We start from the raw sequence: 16,602 nt of genomic DNA, 5'->3' as shown, positions 1-16,602 counted from the left end.
TAAATATATCGAAAATTGTACGTTAATTATAGTTTGACAGTAGTTTGAAGGTTCTACTTTTACGAAATTATAGGTTTGAAAATATTATATGGATGAACAGTAACACTACATTATTAACCAAAATTTTGTCACGATTACCTGTGATTGTTGCATATGTTAATTCCAATTTTAGAACACGAAAAAAAATGAATTAAAAATAACATATGCAACTACCAAAGATAATCGTGACAAAATTTAGTTAGTAAAATAATATCGTTGCTCATCTGAATAATGTTAACAAACATATAACTCGTAAGATTAGAGCTGCCAAACTACTGTCTAACCGTAATTAACGTGTTATTTTCAATATATTTACATCAGTTACCATCTAATTAAACCACTGACAGTCATAAGACAGTTTACTAGCGACGTAATATAGACGCCACATCATCCTAGATGTGATTTCAATATAGTCAGCTTAGTATGAATGACATTCACGTTTTTACACTGTCTCACAAAAATGTATTTACAAGTACTTGACACTGGAGATAAATGCCGAAACACTCTGACATTAATTATTATAAGCAGCTATTCTGGTGCATCTTTCTAAATATACATTGGCAGGCATAGACATGTTAACCACTCTTACGCTAGTTTCCTCCTTCAGCAACCATAAACAGATGAAGCGCGAAAACATATTTTGTAGATAACGTGAAGCGCAGATTAACGGCATACACAGTTTCATCTCTATCTCCCTCACACACCTCCACTCTACCAATAAGCGTATGTCGAAGTGACGCTAAGTGACTGGAAGTGCATCAGCCTCAAATTAACCCTAAATGTACGATAAGGGTACCCACATGATTAGTGCACTTTGCCTAAGTGGAAATAACGACAGGAAATAGGAGTGAAGATAGGGCCACTACATCACCACCTCCTACTTCTACAGGGAGAGCCACGCGGTTCGTGTGTGACGTCATGCACATTGGGCTAAGGAAAACCGAGTGAACATCGTACTCTGAGCGCCATGAGGTCGCTCATTCACTGCCATAGTTTTCATATTCCCCCCCACCCCCCACCCCGCATGTTCCACTCGCGAATCACGCGAGGGAGAAACGACTGTCTGAACGCCTCAGTACGAGCTCTAATTTCCCGTATCTTTGAATGGTGATCATTGCGCGATTTGAAAGTTGGTGGTAACAATATATGCTCTACATCCTCGGCGAAGATCGGATTTTGGAACTTAATGAGCAGCCCCTTCCGTTTAGTGCGTCGTCTATTTGCATGTATGTGCCACCTTTAACTTTCTGCTATGTGATTTGTAACGCTCTCGCGAAGGCTAAATGTACCATTCACGAATCTTGCCGCACTTCGTTCGACCTTCTCAATCTCTTGAATCAGACCCTACTGCTAAGAGTCCCATGCAGACGAACAATAAGACTGGACGAACTAAAGTATTGTAAGCAATTTCCTTTGCTGAAGGACTGCATCGATTCAGGATTCTACCAATAAACCGCAATCTAGAGTTCGCCTTACCCGTTACTTGTGTAATGTGATCGTTCCATTTGAGATCATTTCGAATAGTATGTTCAGTTAACTCTAATAGATGAATTAATGTGCCATAAAAAGACCATAGTTCTCAACATTATTAAAGCTCCAGAACTGCGAATAGACTTCATTAATTTAGAAACAATATAACACTAAATGTGAAAAACAATTATTTATTTCCACGTATCTGACTCCTATACAAACACACACACTTCGTAAAGAAGCTCTTACAGACCACAGGGAAAATGTCCTACAGCTGTAAAAAAAAAAAAAAAAAAAAAAAAAAAAAAAAAAAAAAAAAAAAAGAAATGATGTAAATACTACGGACGTCATGGAGCAAGCAACTATTAATGTACGTCTCCTGGACAGTTCTGAATTAATAAGGATTATCTCCCCTCGCTCTCGTTCCAGTATAACAAATAAAATTTTATTCATAACTAAACATGTTAAAATTTGTAAGACAGGAGGAAAAACCCACTCCAGACAAATGTTCTGGGTTCGTATTAATGAAACTAAACTCAACAATATGACACACAGTGGACCTATTTAAGTTTTATATACATCAAAATGTGCTAAGATTTCGTTTCTTGGAAGTAGCAGTGACGATATGGCCTTTACTTCTTGTAACTGTTTTGTAATTTATTGGTCCAGGCTTTGAGCAATAATTTCACCTTAATGACCATTAATACAAGCTTAGTCCGTTAAGAGGAATCTTACTTTTTATATTTTTAATCGATTGATTTAGAACAAGTTCTCTTTGTCTGTTGCGTGAAATAAACTCGTTTCATTAGCTGTAGATTCTAATTTTTGTACAGAAAAATTATTGTAAACTGCAGAACTAACGATATCAAGCTGAGGGAAAAGATGAACACCCAAACTCTAATTTTTTATTGGACTGAAATTTCGCTAAGTCTACCTAAACATTTTCTTGTCTAAGGAATGAGATTCGCTGCACACGTCACAACGCTTCTTTATACACACAGTGGGAGAGCAGTACCCAGCTAATATTTAAATATTAGAAAGTGTAGTTCCACAAGCTTTAAATCTTCATCCATGTACGTAGTATCAAATATGCAACCAGAATCTATTTTTTCTATTTTACAGTTAAAGGTATGTCCTTCAGCCGTAGGCAGTTTACCAAGACTACTTAATCTCAGTACCAGTATTACAAGCTCTGTACCTTTTCTTTGACTTACACCTGTAAAGTCTGTTTCATAGAAATGAGATACGGCAATGAAAGTGTGACATTGATGACCAAACACGAAATCTTTAGGCAAAAAATACGTGAAACACTCATTCATACGCACTTTGTCATCGCAGTCAAACAATACGTTTTGTGTGTGTGTGTGTTTGTGTGTGTACTGAGACAGAGAAACCGAGTATCCTTTGGCCTAACTTCTTCCGTTTATCAAGTCCTACAAGACATTTTTGTAGAAAAATAGATTTTAATCATCTGTTCTTCGAGACAAATGACACTGAAACGATTATTTTCTCGAACTCATTTACGAACCGTTTTGAAAGTTACTATATTTCACCATGTCAACATAATTTAATCCAATTCTAGACTCTACTACCAATATAAAATATTGTTCTACAAAAAAAGGGGGAATTAAGATTTGGATTTACCGTCCAGTCTACATCTACGTCATTCGAGATGGAGCACAATCTCGACTTGAGAAAGGATAGAAAGACTATCGACTGTGTGCTTTTCAAAGGAACCATCCTGCATTTATCCTAAACGATTAAAGGAAATTATGAAAAACCCAAACTGGGTGATCCGATGCAGATCGGAACCACCGCCCTCTCGGAGAGGGCTCCAGGATCTTACCACTACGCCATGTCGCTCGATAGCCGCTCCTCAATATGCACAACATAATAAGCCCCGTAATTACGACATAGAAGTTTGAAATTTGGTTCAGAAGTGCCTACAGCCTTGCTCTGTAATGGTGAAAAAGCGTGTTCGTTCTTGAGATTCACTATGAAATACGCTTTTTATGCAGGTAAATAGTTCCGATACACGTTTTCGTCGTAGTGGATTCATCCCCAATGTGATGCAAGCGAAAAGCGCAACATTGTGAAATGCGCAATTTAATGAGAGAGCAGTAAATAATCTTAGAATGCATTAGGCATGCAATAGGACTACAACAATGTTAAATCCTGAAATGGGAATCGGTAAATGAGGTAACTGTAAGTATAAATAGGTGCGTGAGGTAGGTAAAAGGTCGCACTGGCTTCGAGAATATGGCGTGACAAGGATTCGATCCACGGCCGTGACCCGGCCATAAAGCTGCGGCCTGGCTATTCTGGTGGCCCCTGTTGCCTGCCTCAAGTACACGTTACTTGCCAGCGCTACTGTTGCTCCTGCTCTAAAACCTACTTGGCGATCGCCTACTTCTGCCTCTGAAAATATCATTACGCCTATACAGAATAAAAGCTACAATATTCAATAGTTATGGTAATTTAGAAGTTCCAGTTGGCGAGAAACTGGTTACAAAGGTAAATTCTAAAAATGTTACCCATATAGATGATGTAGACAGGGATGCAGTGGAGTCTGGATCGATGATAGTGATCGAAGTAAGATCTGACATAGAGTATTATGAGCTATTTTAGGGGTCACTATTGTCATAACCAGCTTAAACTGACGTAACGACCTTGCATATGGGTGTTTCTTGAGTACAAGGTATTTTCAGAAAACAAATTTTCTTTGTGTGTTTAGTATCTTTAACAGTCAACGTAGTTGGATATACGGTATTACAGGATGAAATTAATTTTAATTTTCTTAAATTCAAAGTTAGTAGTTCCAGTAACAGCGAAAAATTTCGTTAGTAGGTTAAGATGTCAACAACAACAAAAAAGCGTTGTAGCTAATTGATAGGGCTCAAATGGTAAATATTTTTCAGTAGAGTTCACATTCTATTTTTTATGTCTGGTGAATGTATAAAACAGTTACTGATTTCACTTAAAACTTTATAAAGTTTCAGTCTAGAGCTTTTGAACCATTTCGTCGAATTTGTGGAACCATGTGTCGAGAAAAATGTTACTGCTTGTAAACGCAGCCCAGACCATTATGGAGCCACCACCAGCTAGCACAGTGCATTGTTGACTACCTGGGCCCATGGCTTCGATGGATCTACGCCAGCCGGCCGCGGTGGCCGAACGGTTCTAGGCGCGCAGTCAGGAACTGTGCGACTGCTACGGTCTCAGGTTCGAATCCTGCCTCGGGCATGGATTTGTGTGATGTCCTTAGGTTAGTTAGGTTTAAGTAGTTCTAAGTTCTAGGGGACAGATGACCACAGCAGTTGAGTCCCATAGTGCTCAGAGCCATTTGAACCATTTTTGATCTACGCCACACTCGAACGCTACCATCAACTCTTACCAACTGAAATCGGAACTCATCTGACCAGGCAACAGTTTTCCGGTCGTCTGCGATCCAATCGATGTGGTTAGGAGCCCAGCAGAGGTGCTGCAGGCGATGTCGTGCTCTTAGCAAACGCATTATCGTCGTTCGAGTGCTGCCATATCCCATTAACCCCAAATTTCACCGCTCTGTCCTAACGCATTCGTTCGTCATACGTCGCACAGTGATTTCTGTGGTTATTTCCGTTAGCACTAACAACTGCACGTAAACTTCGCTGCTCTCGGTCGTTAAGTGAAGGCCGTCGCTCACTGAGTTATTCGTATTCAGTCTGTCAATTCCTCGGGCAGACATAATCGTGTCCGACACATTTTCACATGAGTAACCGGAGTGTAAATGAGAGCGACGGCAATGCACTGCCCTTTTTGTACCCAACTCTACCACCATCTGTAGTTGCATATATCGCTATCCTATGACTTTTTATCACCTCAGTATAAATCCTTTCAGAGATCAGTAGTCTCTTCAAATCCACCAGTACAGACAAATAAACGCTTTTTTTCCTGCTGTTGCATCCACGCTAATTGCATTTCAATATTTTACGTTTTTGTGCCCACTGTCAACTACTTTACGCGATAGTTTCGTCCATTCTTGCTGCGAGATGCTCTACAACAAATACTTATCAAGAAAAACAGTTACCCAGCCACAATAGATTCATTTAAGTGACTCATTTTGTAGAATACGACAGGAAATTGCCGACAGTGAAGACAAAATTGTCGATTAGAAGCTCTGATGCAGAGCGGCCGTGTCCTGCTTGAGTAAACGTCATAGCTTTCACCTGTAGTGAGTTTAGGAAAAATATGGAAAAATAAATCGGGTTGAGCGACCGCCTCGCTTGGTTAGATTCTATTGCACAGGCGTATTGGAATGTGAATCAATAAAAAAACGAATAATCGGTCTACTTTCTCTCTTGTTATCAAAGTAACTTTTCCCGGACAAATATTTTTCAATTAAAGTATTTCAGATGAGAAACGGGACGCGTGTAGAAAAATGTGTACTAACTTCTCGGGAAGAGTGGGCAGGATGGGGGGGGGGGGGGGGGGGGCGGGGGCGACTGACTACCCGACGTTGCCCGTTGTAAATACCAATGGCCTCGTCTGGCTCACCACTCCATTCTAAGCGCCAAGTACTTAGCACACTTGGCTATCGTAGCGGGTCGTTTAGCAACAGTGTTCTCTCTCTCTCTATCTCTCTCTCTCTCTCTCTCTCTCTCTCTCTCTCTCTCTCTTTCTCTCTCTGAAGAATAAATTATACTAAATGTTGATCGCTAGTTTCAACGGCATGCCGTTATGAACTAGTTAATAAATTAGATTACCACATTTCTCTTTGTGTCCAGAGGAAAGAGAGACTCTGTACCCCGCAGCAACGCTTTAATTGTTTCACAAGAGAAGAGGTACGTCACTTCCCACTTACGAGGTGCTGATATATGTTCTTCCGTCATGAGGCTACCGCGGACTCCTTTAAGCAGTTAACTACGTGGATTTGCTTGGAACAAGGAAGAAAGATTGGTGTTTAGCGGTACGTCGACGACGATGTCATTAGAGGCGAAGCACAAATTCGGATAGGACAGGGGTGAGGAAGAAAAGGAGTTGTGTCCTTTTACAAGGCACCATCCAGGCAATTACTTTAATCGATTTAGGAAAACCGCGTAAAGCTTCAATCTGCATAACAGGACATGAATTTGAACTCCACTGCTTCGGAATGGCAGTCGTCACCAGGTAGGAATTTCACAGGTATAACCTGCGTGTTATCAAATCTGACAGATCGTTATAAGAGAAACTTCTTGGCATAATAAAAATTTATGCTGGATCGTGATCTAAACCTGAACCCTTGCTTTTAGCAGACAATGAATGAACTACTCACGCGTGACTCACGATCCGCCCCCCTAAGGCTCCTTCTACCAGACCCCTCTCCTACCTACCAAACTTCTCAGAAGTGATCCTACATAACTTGCGCAACTAGAACTCCTAGAAGAAAGTATACTGCGGTGAAATGGCTTCGCCGCAGCCTCGGGTATTGTCCCCACAATTAACCATTCATTCTGTAGAATAGTGTATGCTGTTGTAAAACTTCCTACCAGATGTAATCTGTGTGTCAGACCAGGAGTCGAAACGTGGAACTAGAGGAAGTAGAGCAGTGAAGGCAGGTCGTCACGTCAGTGTTGATGGTTATACGAGGGTAGGAACTTTAATAGTGGCAACTATTTATTTACAGCTCGTACAAAATAGATACGTGTTTCAAACTGCTACTGACCTTTAAAGTAGTCACCAGCATTGTGTATAACCCGTTGCCAGTGATGTAGAAGTCGTAGGATACTCTTAGCAGTGCCAGTTGTGTTGACAGTTCGAGTGCCGCGGTCTATTGCCCGACGAATTTGTAGCAGTTCTGAAGCGAATGTCGTGAAGTGTTTCCTTCAGTTTAGAAATCGAGTTGAACTCACGACGTCCTAAGTCAGGGAGTGCAGTAGGCGGTATAGCACTTAGCAGCCCCACCGGTCAAACAAATCAGTAACAATGATGGAAGCAGGCGAAATGAATTAATATTTGTGCTGCGGGCGGGACTCGAACCCGGGTCTTCTTGCTTGCTAGGCAAAAATGCTAACCATTACACCGCCGCAGTACGATGGTGAACAGTGAGGCACGAATTACCTAAGCTGATTGCCCTCCCCAACACAAACTTCAATTCATTTTTCACTTACACATTGTCATTACTGCCAGGTCTCTCCGATATTGGCAAGCACCCCAGCATTGGACGTAATGAGACGTCCTTGTACCATTGATGACCTTATAGATCTTATAATTAAATGTTTCCCTGAGACTTTTAAGTCTCTTTTTATTACCTACGATAATGGTCGAAGCAGACGAAATTAATCCGGGCCACAGCACAAGTTTTAATTCATTACGTCTGCTTCGATCATTATCGTAGATAATAAAAAGAGACTTAAATGTATCAGGGAATTAATTATGAAATCAGTAACAGCTTGCACTGTACGTGCTTGAGTATTGTCCTGGAAAATAATGGTCAGGTCGTGCAGAAAGTGTCATTCTTCTGTTTCTAAACTGGTCGAAGGCTGTGTTCCAAAAATGAACAGCATAGAGACAGCAATGATGACACTTTCTACAGGACCTGACCATCATTTTGCAGGACAATGCTCAAACACGTACAGCGCAAGGTGTTACTGATTTGTCTGACTGATGGGGGTGCAAAGTGCTAAACCACCTACTGCACTCACCTGACTTAAGCCCTCGTGAGTTCAATTCGATTTCTAAACTGAAGGAAACACTTGACGGCATTCGCTTGAGAATTGATACAAATTCGTCGGGCAATGGATTGTGTATCCTACGACTTCCACATCGCTGGCAAAGGGTTATACACAATGCCGATGACTACTTTGAAGGTCAGTAAAACTTTGAAACATGTATCTATTTTGTGGAGCTGTAAATAAATAGTTGCCACTATTAAAGTCCCAACCCTCCTATATTGAGAAAGACAGTCGAGCTTTAAAAATATTAACGCCCGCTCAATATATTGTGCAACATATTGTAGCGGTTCAAAAATGGTTCAAATGGCTCTGAGTACTATGGGACTTAACTGCTGTGGTCATCAGTCCCCTAGAACTTAGAACTACTTAAACCTAACTAACCTAAGGACAACACACACATCCATGCCCGAGGCAGGATTCGAACCTGCGACCGTAGCACTCGCACGGTTCCGGACTGCGCGCCTAGAACCGCAAGAATATTGTAGCGGGTAAGAGTGATACTGCTCAATACATGGCAGTTTCTGTCGAGACCAAAAGACATTCTATTCTCTCCGAAAGAATTTTGGCAAAGAACCGAAAAAAATTAATAACAAAAGAGCAGGAAGTAGGCTGGAAGATGTATCTGAAAGTACGAAGCGGTACTTTGAGAAATTAAATTCCTGATTGATCTGGATTCGCCAGATACATAGCGGAAGAAAGTAAAGTTCATGGTGTCATGACAGTAAGCAGAAATGTTTATCTTACTTGAAATAGTTCTCAGCATTGATAAATGAGATTAGATCAGCTGTCCAATGAGCAGACTTGTTTATTTAACTTTCAACACAGCTCGGATATAAGATTATGTAAGCTTTTCAGCATTAAGTAATTGTTTTATGTCATTTGCAGCTTTTGTTACAGTAGAGAGATAGATATAAAGCAGCACATGTACATGATAAATTACAGGGTTTACTTGTTTAATTTGTAATTTGTTGTTGTTGGGGTTTAAGAATCTATGCAGCCGCGAATGAACCCCTGGTCCACTGAAATATTCATTGGGAGCTTTCCTAACTGGTTTCGCCCGTTCAGGATAATTTTTGTTTTTGTTTTTCAAGGCAAGCAACTTAGTTGCAGTATATGCGAGTTCCTCTTCGTCGACTGCCAAGACACTCGCTATGAAGACAAAGTTCTAACTATCGCTTCATGAACACAAATATTGTGCAATATTACTGTGCCTTCTCTAAGTCACAGTCCCGCGCAATATATTGATACAATATTATTGAGTCAACAACACTGCGCGTGTAAGAGCCATTTGAGACAGGAATGAACGCACAGCACAACTCCAGTCAGTAAAAAGTTTTCCGCAGCACTTCATTCACTGCAGAAATAGAAAAGATCATTTCCTATCGAGCGTACGAAGAACCTCGTAGAATCACTAATGCTCCCCATACTTCAAGGACTCTCGTATGAGAAATCATGCCGGCTGGAACTGACGGTGAATGTTAGTGTGCAATAAATTTGTGATGTTTGTTATTTCGACAGTGCCACTCCAGCCTACGAACAATTATCATGGCCACGTGCTGGTAATCGTTGCGACTATCATACCCTATGTTTGCTCTATTCGTCTTCTCAATTACTGCATTCACTCATATTTATCTTCAATCCTTACAATACAATCTGATCAGCACAGCAGATCTCAGTAAAAACCTCTGTCTACCACTACTTAATATATAAATTTCTCAAAACCATTTTCTATGTCATGAATCCTATCTAGGTATTACCTTCCCCAAAATATAAGAGAAATTAAATTTCTTTCAATCTTCACAAGAGAACCGCCTTCTAGCACAACAGCTATTCTGATGTACAACTCAACCTTGTCAACATCCCCTCCCCACCATTTTCCCTTCCCCTTCGCACAGAGCCCTCTATTGAAAGTTTGTTCTTTCTTAACAGCTATTGTATCAATTCAATCTTCTACTCTTTCAATACCGGTACACCTTCTGTTTCTGATGTTACTAAAATCAGCTTCAAAATATCTAAACTAATCGATATTATTCTTATTCTTAATTCCCTTTATTATTAATAATATTATTAATGTTAATTATTATTCATCTGTTGGTAATTATAATGACTCTCATAACAATTTCTCAAATGTACATACAAACTTAGAATGTTACTGTAATACTTTATTATACATGTTGTTCCAGTTCTAATGTAAGAAAGGGCATTAATGCTCTAGTTTGATCACGATAAATGTATAATAAATAAATAAAATATATAATTAGTCAACCTGTAAGTCATAAATCACGTACAGGATATATACAAAAGCTTTATGACGTACAACATTTGTGATACTAGGAGGTGGACGATTCAGCAGACACGCTTCCTCTATTAATATTGCTCAAACCCATTTAGAAGGTTGCAAAGCCAGCAAGCACATGATGAATCGCAACCGCAGACTTGAAGAAAAATTTAGGTTCCGACATGCCAAGACACTCAAATACAAGAATACTCATCACAATCGCTGAAAGAATATCCTAAATGGAAAACCTAGCGTTATTCATCACGTGCTTCACATCATGGTGAACATAATTGTCAGTCGATTTTTCATCCTTGATATATTTTTTTTTTTCGTAACATCTGAGAAACATGAATAATTCAAAATCAGAAATATGAATACCGTAATCGAAAACTGTGCAAAATCCCTACCTAATATTTTACTGTGTGTGAGACTAACCATCCATGTGCATACACAATAGGATCATCCACTGAATTTAAATTTTGTGTCTTACCATGCGCTACACGGGGGTAAATAATTGGCGGCAGTGAAATAAAAGCAGCCAGTATTGAGTCTAGGACCTTGACGACTTCTTAAAGCGCGGTAGTCGTTTGTACAATCAACGCCGGTCCACACTGTTTGCCTAAGGAATCTCACTCGACGATCTACATGTCGTTCGCAAAATGCGCTTTCGCCAATGAGGACGATAAATCGTTATTTGCTCCTTCACAGCTTACAGCGGTGATTCCTTTGACAGTGTTTGTAACTGGTGAAGTGATGCTGACAAACCAGAAGACACTAACAAACACCAATCCTCGAAAATTCTTCTGTCACCTATAGGTCCAACATGGGTAATGTTGTAATTCTCAAAACCCAAAATGATTTTAGAAAGTCAAGTAATCAATTATGTCTCTACAAATAAGCTTACAGAATCATGCGATTGTAAGTTAATGCTGCTTATTAATGCAATGTACAGTTTCCATCGGAGAGCGGGTATAATTTTCATCACAAAATTTTACTCGTTATACGCTTCTCTGTAAGGCAAAATTATAAGAATTCAATTTTCTGGGATTTCAATGCAAATTCCTAAAAGAAGTCTAGCAGTAAAAAGAATTGTGATAACCACAAATGGCTTAGTGTTAATCGTCAATCTCTATACCCCTATCCCTCGGCAGCACTCAAATATGTAATGTATTCGTATGGCAAGCCGAAGTTAATCAGTCATATGACTATCACATGATAAGTAGAGCAGCAGAATATAATGTGTGATTGAATCGATTATTTATAAAAGGTCCCATATCCACATAGGCTCGTTTCCAGAGAAACACAAAAATTGTTCTAATGTCAAACTGTTGGTCCAGAACAACTAATATTTTACTTCATCTGTAGACATCAGACAACCTACATCAAAATAAGTTTTTTTTACAGTAAATGCAAAGAAATCTGCAAGGTTCAAACGCTGGGCAATAATTTCGTTTTATCAAAAACGGGCTGTGCCTGGTATGCTTTGCGATATCTCCTTTTTTCAAAGTTGTTTCTAAATAGGTACACATATACAAATCATACATATTCATTTTGGATAAAATAATTTTGGATATTGGGCCACGTTATTATAAACCACTGAAGTAACTAAATTGCTAACATTTCGACCGATTTGCTGCGATTCTCTTACTGGCAATTAACCGTCCTGAAGTGGACCACAAGAAGTCGACCGATACGTTAGCAACTTAGTTGCTTTAGTATATATAATGACGCGACCCAGTACGAAAATGATTGTTTTGAAAATGACACCGTCCGCGGAAGCCTACTAAATTACATACATATTCTCTTGTACAAAATAACTGAAAGATATTGATTGTTTTTAGCATTAAATTAAGTTTTAACAATTTATCCAAATGCATATATAGTGTTTTTGGTCTTTCCTTCTTCTCCAAAAACAAATAAATTTTTCAGGTGTCCCACGTTCCCAGTCGTAACACACACACACACACACACACACACACACACACACACACGCACGCACGCACGCACGCATAGAGGGAGAGAGAGAGAGAGAGAGAGAGAGAGAGAGAGAGAGAGAGAAACAGACATCACATACATTTAACATATTACACACGTGTTTATACACATATTCCATTCGTATCTCTAGCGAATTTCGCCCTGCAGTTTCATTTGAATTCTCAGGAAACAGGGAATTCTGCTAATAACTTATCGTCGGTTTTAGAAAAAAGACTGTGGCTGGTAACTGTCCGACCCTCAGCTGTTTTTACCATGTGGCTCTAGAGCGGACGTCAAATTTATATGAGGTACTGAGCAGTGTGGAACGAACTTTTGGTCCGTAATACGATGTTATTGATGCACTGAATAATGCAAATGACATACACGTCGTTCTTCATGATTTTAAAGCACTCCAAATCATCTAACTACAGGAAACAAGTATCAACAATTCGTTTTCGGACGTTGCTACGTAATAACCTTCCCTATCGTCACCCTCTTCCTTAGTGGTAGTGTGGTTTCTTACTCCAACAGAATTTTATGCAAATAATGAGTCATGTACATACTAAATCTGGCTGAAAATGCTCGAGTCGTGCTGCGTTATGCTTTTACGTCCCGCTTTTTCACGCCAAACCCGTAGGCATATCGGTGCTAGGAGTATCACAGTAAATGTTTCCAGGTCTCAAAGTGATACGTGTGTCAGTTTTAGTAGAAATTCCTTTGCGCGTTACAGAGATATGATGATATGTCCTTGTCTTTGTACCCTCTTCCCTGAATGCTACCTTTGAAGCTGCACTTCTAGACCTCGAGAAGTGTCCATATTTCTTGTACAAATTCGACCACCACCTGTTGAAATCTAAAGTTTACTCCATATTCACGGCATGGAATGTAAATTTGTTGTTCTCATCTTAGTTTCCAATGAAGGTTCTCTATTAAAGTGACTGTTCTTCAGGAGAACGTGCCTTTTTCAAATGAGTGGAAATATCGTTGTCTTCTTATGTACATCAAAGCAATGTACAATTCTTTAGTACAATTAGAACAACACAATTCTTCTACGCCTGGTTAACAACGATAAAACACTTACCAAATTATGTGGGGAAGGGCCTTCTGGAAATGATCGATTCAGTTGAGTATATCATATAACTTTCCTGAATAGACTGATCAGCTACAGTAACAAAAATAATAAGGTATTCATGACAAAACAACTGCATAGTTCAGGGAAAGTTTAAAAGATTGTTGTAAACTTCGACCATGAGCTAATATCACCTCTAAATTCAGTAAAACTAGTAAGAAATATAATTTTCATAAACTGTATATAGTATGGTCCTGAGAAATCTAGGATCACAGCACGTATTACAGTGATGTAAGAATGCAGTGTGCTGCGGCGGTAACATTGAATACAAAGTACTCGAGTTTCCAGCCGCGTCACGTGATTAAAATTATACGAGCTTTCGGCCAAACACTCCTTGGCCATTGTCAACTGGTATGACTGCCAGTGGTTGCTGGTACACCCCTTCTATACACTATACTTACCAGATATAGACTGGAACACTCAGATGTTTAGGACGGGTGGTAGGGACAGACATCGAGTGACATTATACTGAATGCACTATCCGAAAATTACCTCGAGCAATTAAACAGAGAACCGAGTCGTGGAGATAACATCTTGGACCCGAACTTTTCGACTCTGTATGTGCAGAACAGGGAATCAGTGATCATAAGGCTGTTGCAGCATCCCTGAATATGGAAGTTAATAGGAATTTAAAAAAAGGGAGGAAGGTTTATCTGTTTAGCAAGAGTAATAGAAGGCAGATTTCAGACTACCTAACAGATCAAAACGAAAATTTCTGTTCCGACACTGACAATGTTGAGTGTTTATGGAAAAAGTTCAAGGCAATCGTAAAATTCGTTTTAGACAAGTACGTGCCGAGTAAAACTGTGAGGGACGGGAAAACCCACCGTGGTATAACAACAAAGTTAGGAAACTACTGCGAAAGCAAAGAGAGCTTCACTCCAAGTTTAAATGCAAGCAAAACCTCTCAGACAAACAGAAGCTAAACGATGTCAAAGTTAGCGTAAGGAGGGCTATGCGTGAAGCGTTCAGTGAATTCGAAAGTAAAATTCTATGAACCGACTTGACAGAAAATCCTAAGAAGTTCTGGTCTTACGTTAAATCAGTAAGTGGCTCGAAACAGCATATCCAGACACCCCGGGATGATGATGGCATTGAAACAGAGGATGACACGCGTAAAGCTGAAATACTAAACACCTTTTTCCAAAGCTGTTTCACAGAGGAAGACCGCACTGCAGTTCCTTCTGTAAATCCTCGCACAAACGAACAAATGGTTGACATCGAAATAAGTGTCCAAGGGATAGAAAAGCAACTGGAATCACTCAACAGAGGAAAGTCCACTGGACCTGATGGGATACCAATTCGATTCTACACAGAGTACGCGAAAGAACTTGCCCCCCTTCTAACAGCCGTGTACCGCAAGTCTCTAGAGGAACGGAAGGTTCCAAATTATTGGAAAAGAGCACAGGTGGTTCTAGTCTTCAAGAAGGGTCGTCGAGCAGATGCGCAAGACTATACACCTATATCTCTGACGTTGATCTGCTGTAGAATTTTAGAACATGTTTTTTGCTCGAGTATCATGTCATTTTTGGAAACCCAGAATCTACTCTGTAGGAATCAACATGGATTACGGAAACAGCGATCGTGTGAGACCCAAATCGCTTTATTTGTTCATGAGACCCAGAAAATATTAGATACAGGCTCCCAGATAGATGCTATTTTTCTTAACTTCCGGAAGGCGTTCGATACAGTTCCGCACTGTCGCCTGATAAACAAAGTAAGAGCCTACGGAATATCAGACCAGCTGTGTGGCTGGATTGAAGAGTTTTTAGCGAACAAAACACAGCATGTTGTTCTCAATGGAGAGACGTCTACAGACGTTAAAGTAACCTCTGGCGTGCCGCAGGGGAGTGTTATGGGACCATTGCTTTTCACAATATATATAAATGACCTAGTAGATAGTGTCGGAAGTTCCATGTGGCTTTTCGTGGATGATGTTGTAGTATACAGAGAAGTTGCAGCATTAGAAAATTGTAGCGAAATGGAGGAAGATCTGCAGCGGATAGGCACTTGGTGCAGGGAGTGGCAACTGACCCTTAACATAGACAAATGTAATGTATTGCGAATACATAGGAAGAAGGATCCTTTATTGTATGATTATATGATAGCGGAACACTGGTAGCAGTTACTTCTGTAAAATATCTGGGAGTATGCGTACGGAACGATTTGAAGTGGAATGATCATATAAAATTAATTGTTGGTAAGGCGGGTGCCAGGTTGAGATTCATTGGGAGGGTCGTTAGAAAATGTAGTCCATCGCCAATGGAGGTAGCTTAAAAAACACTCGTTCGATCTATACTTGAGTATTGCTCATCAATGTGGGATCCGTATCAGATCTGGTTGACGGAGGAGATAGAGAAGTTCCAAATAAGAGTGGCGCGTTTCGTCACAGCGTTATTTGGGAAGCGTGGTAGCGTTACGGAGATGTTTAGCAAACTCAAGTGGCAGACTCTGCAAGAGAGGCGCTCTGCATCGCGGTGTAGCTTGCTCGCCAGGTTTCGGGAGGGTGCGTTTCTGGATGAGGTATCGAATATATTGCTTCCCCCTACTTATGCCTCCCGAGGAGATCACGAATGTAAAATTAGAGAGATTAGAGCGCGCACGGAGGCTTTCAGACAGTCGTTCTTCCCGCGAACCATACGCGACTGGAACAGGAAAGGAAAGGAATAACAATAGCACGTAAAGTGCCCTCCGCCACGCACCGTTGAGTGGCTTGCGGAATATAAATGTAGATGTAGATGTAGATGTAGCTGCCGGCTGTGACGTCACAGGTGCCCGGGCATCGCTATATAGGGCCATATGTTGACTCGGTGTTCGATGTGCTATCGCTGGTTCCCACGCCGTGCTGAGCTGCAGGCCACCTCCATTTATGGTGTTATGGGTGTTTTTTATTTCAGTAGCTTCTTTAATTACACAAACTCAGAAGCCATTAGTGTGAGCCACGATGGATATTTCGCCAAATTTCAGCAGATTTCTCGGAGTAGCGTAGGCGATAAAACTTCTTATGCTCCTTCCTGCGT

General features: G+C 40.3%; 1 protein-coding gene and 1 non-coding gene across 3 annotated transcripts in view; both read right to left on the bottom strand.

The window, feature by feature from the left end:
* The window catches only part of LOC126298437 (potassium voltage-gated channel protein Shal), a 996,410-nt gene that overhangs the window by 885,399 nt on the left and 94,409 nt on the right, over positions 1-16,602 (bottom strand). The window lies entirely within an intron of this gene.
* Positions 7,486-7,558, bottom strand: Trnaa-agc (transfer RNA alanine (anticodon AGC)). Its single transcript has one exon. It is a non-coding gene; the product is annotated as a tRNA-Ala (tRNA).

The sequence above is a fragment of the Schistocerca gregaria genome, chromosome X, assembly GCF_023897955.1.
Source record: "Schistocerca gregaria isolate iqSchGreg1 chromosome X, iqSchGreg1.2, whole genome shotgun sequence".
Lineage (NCBI taxonomy): Eukaryota > Metazoa > Arthropoda > Insecta > Orthoptera > Acrididae > Schistocerca > Schistocerca gregaria.
The sequence above is the reverse complement of the archived record's forward strand: the minus strand, read 5'-3'. Positions and strand labels throughout refer to the sequence as shown.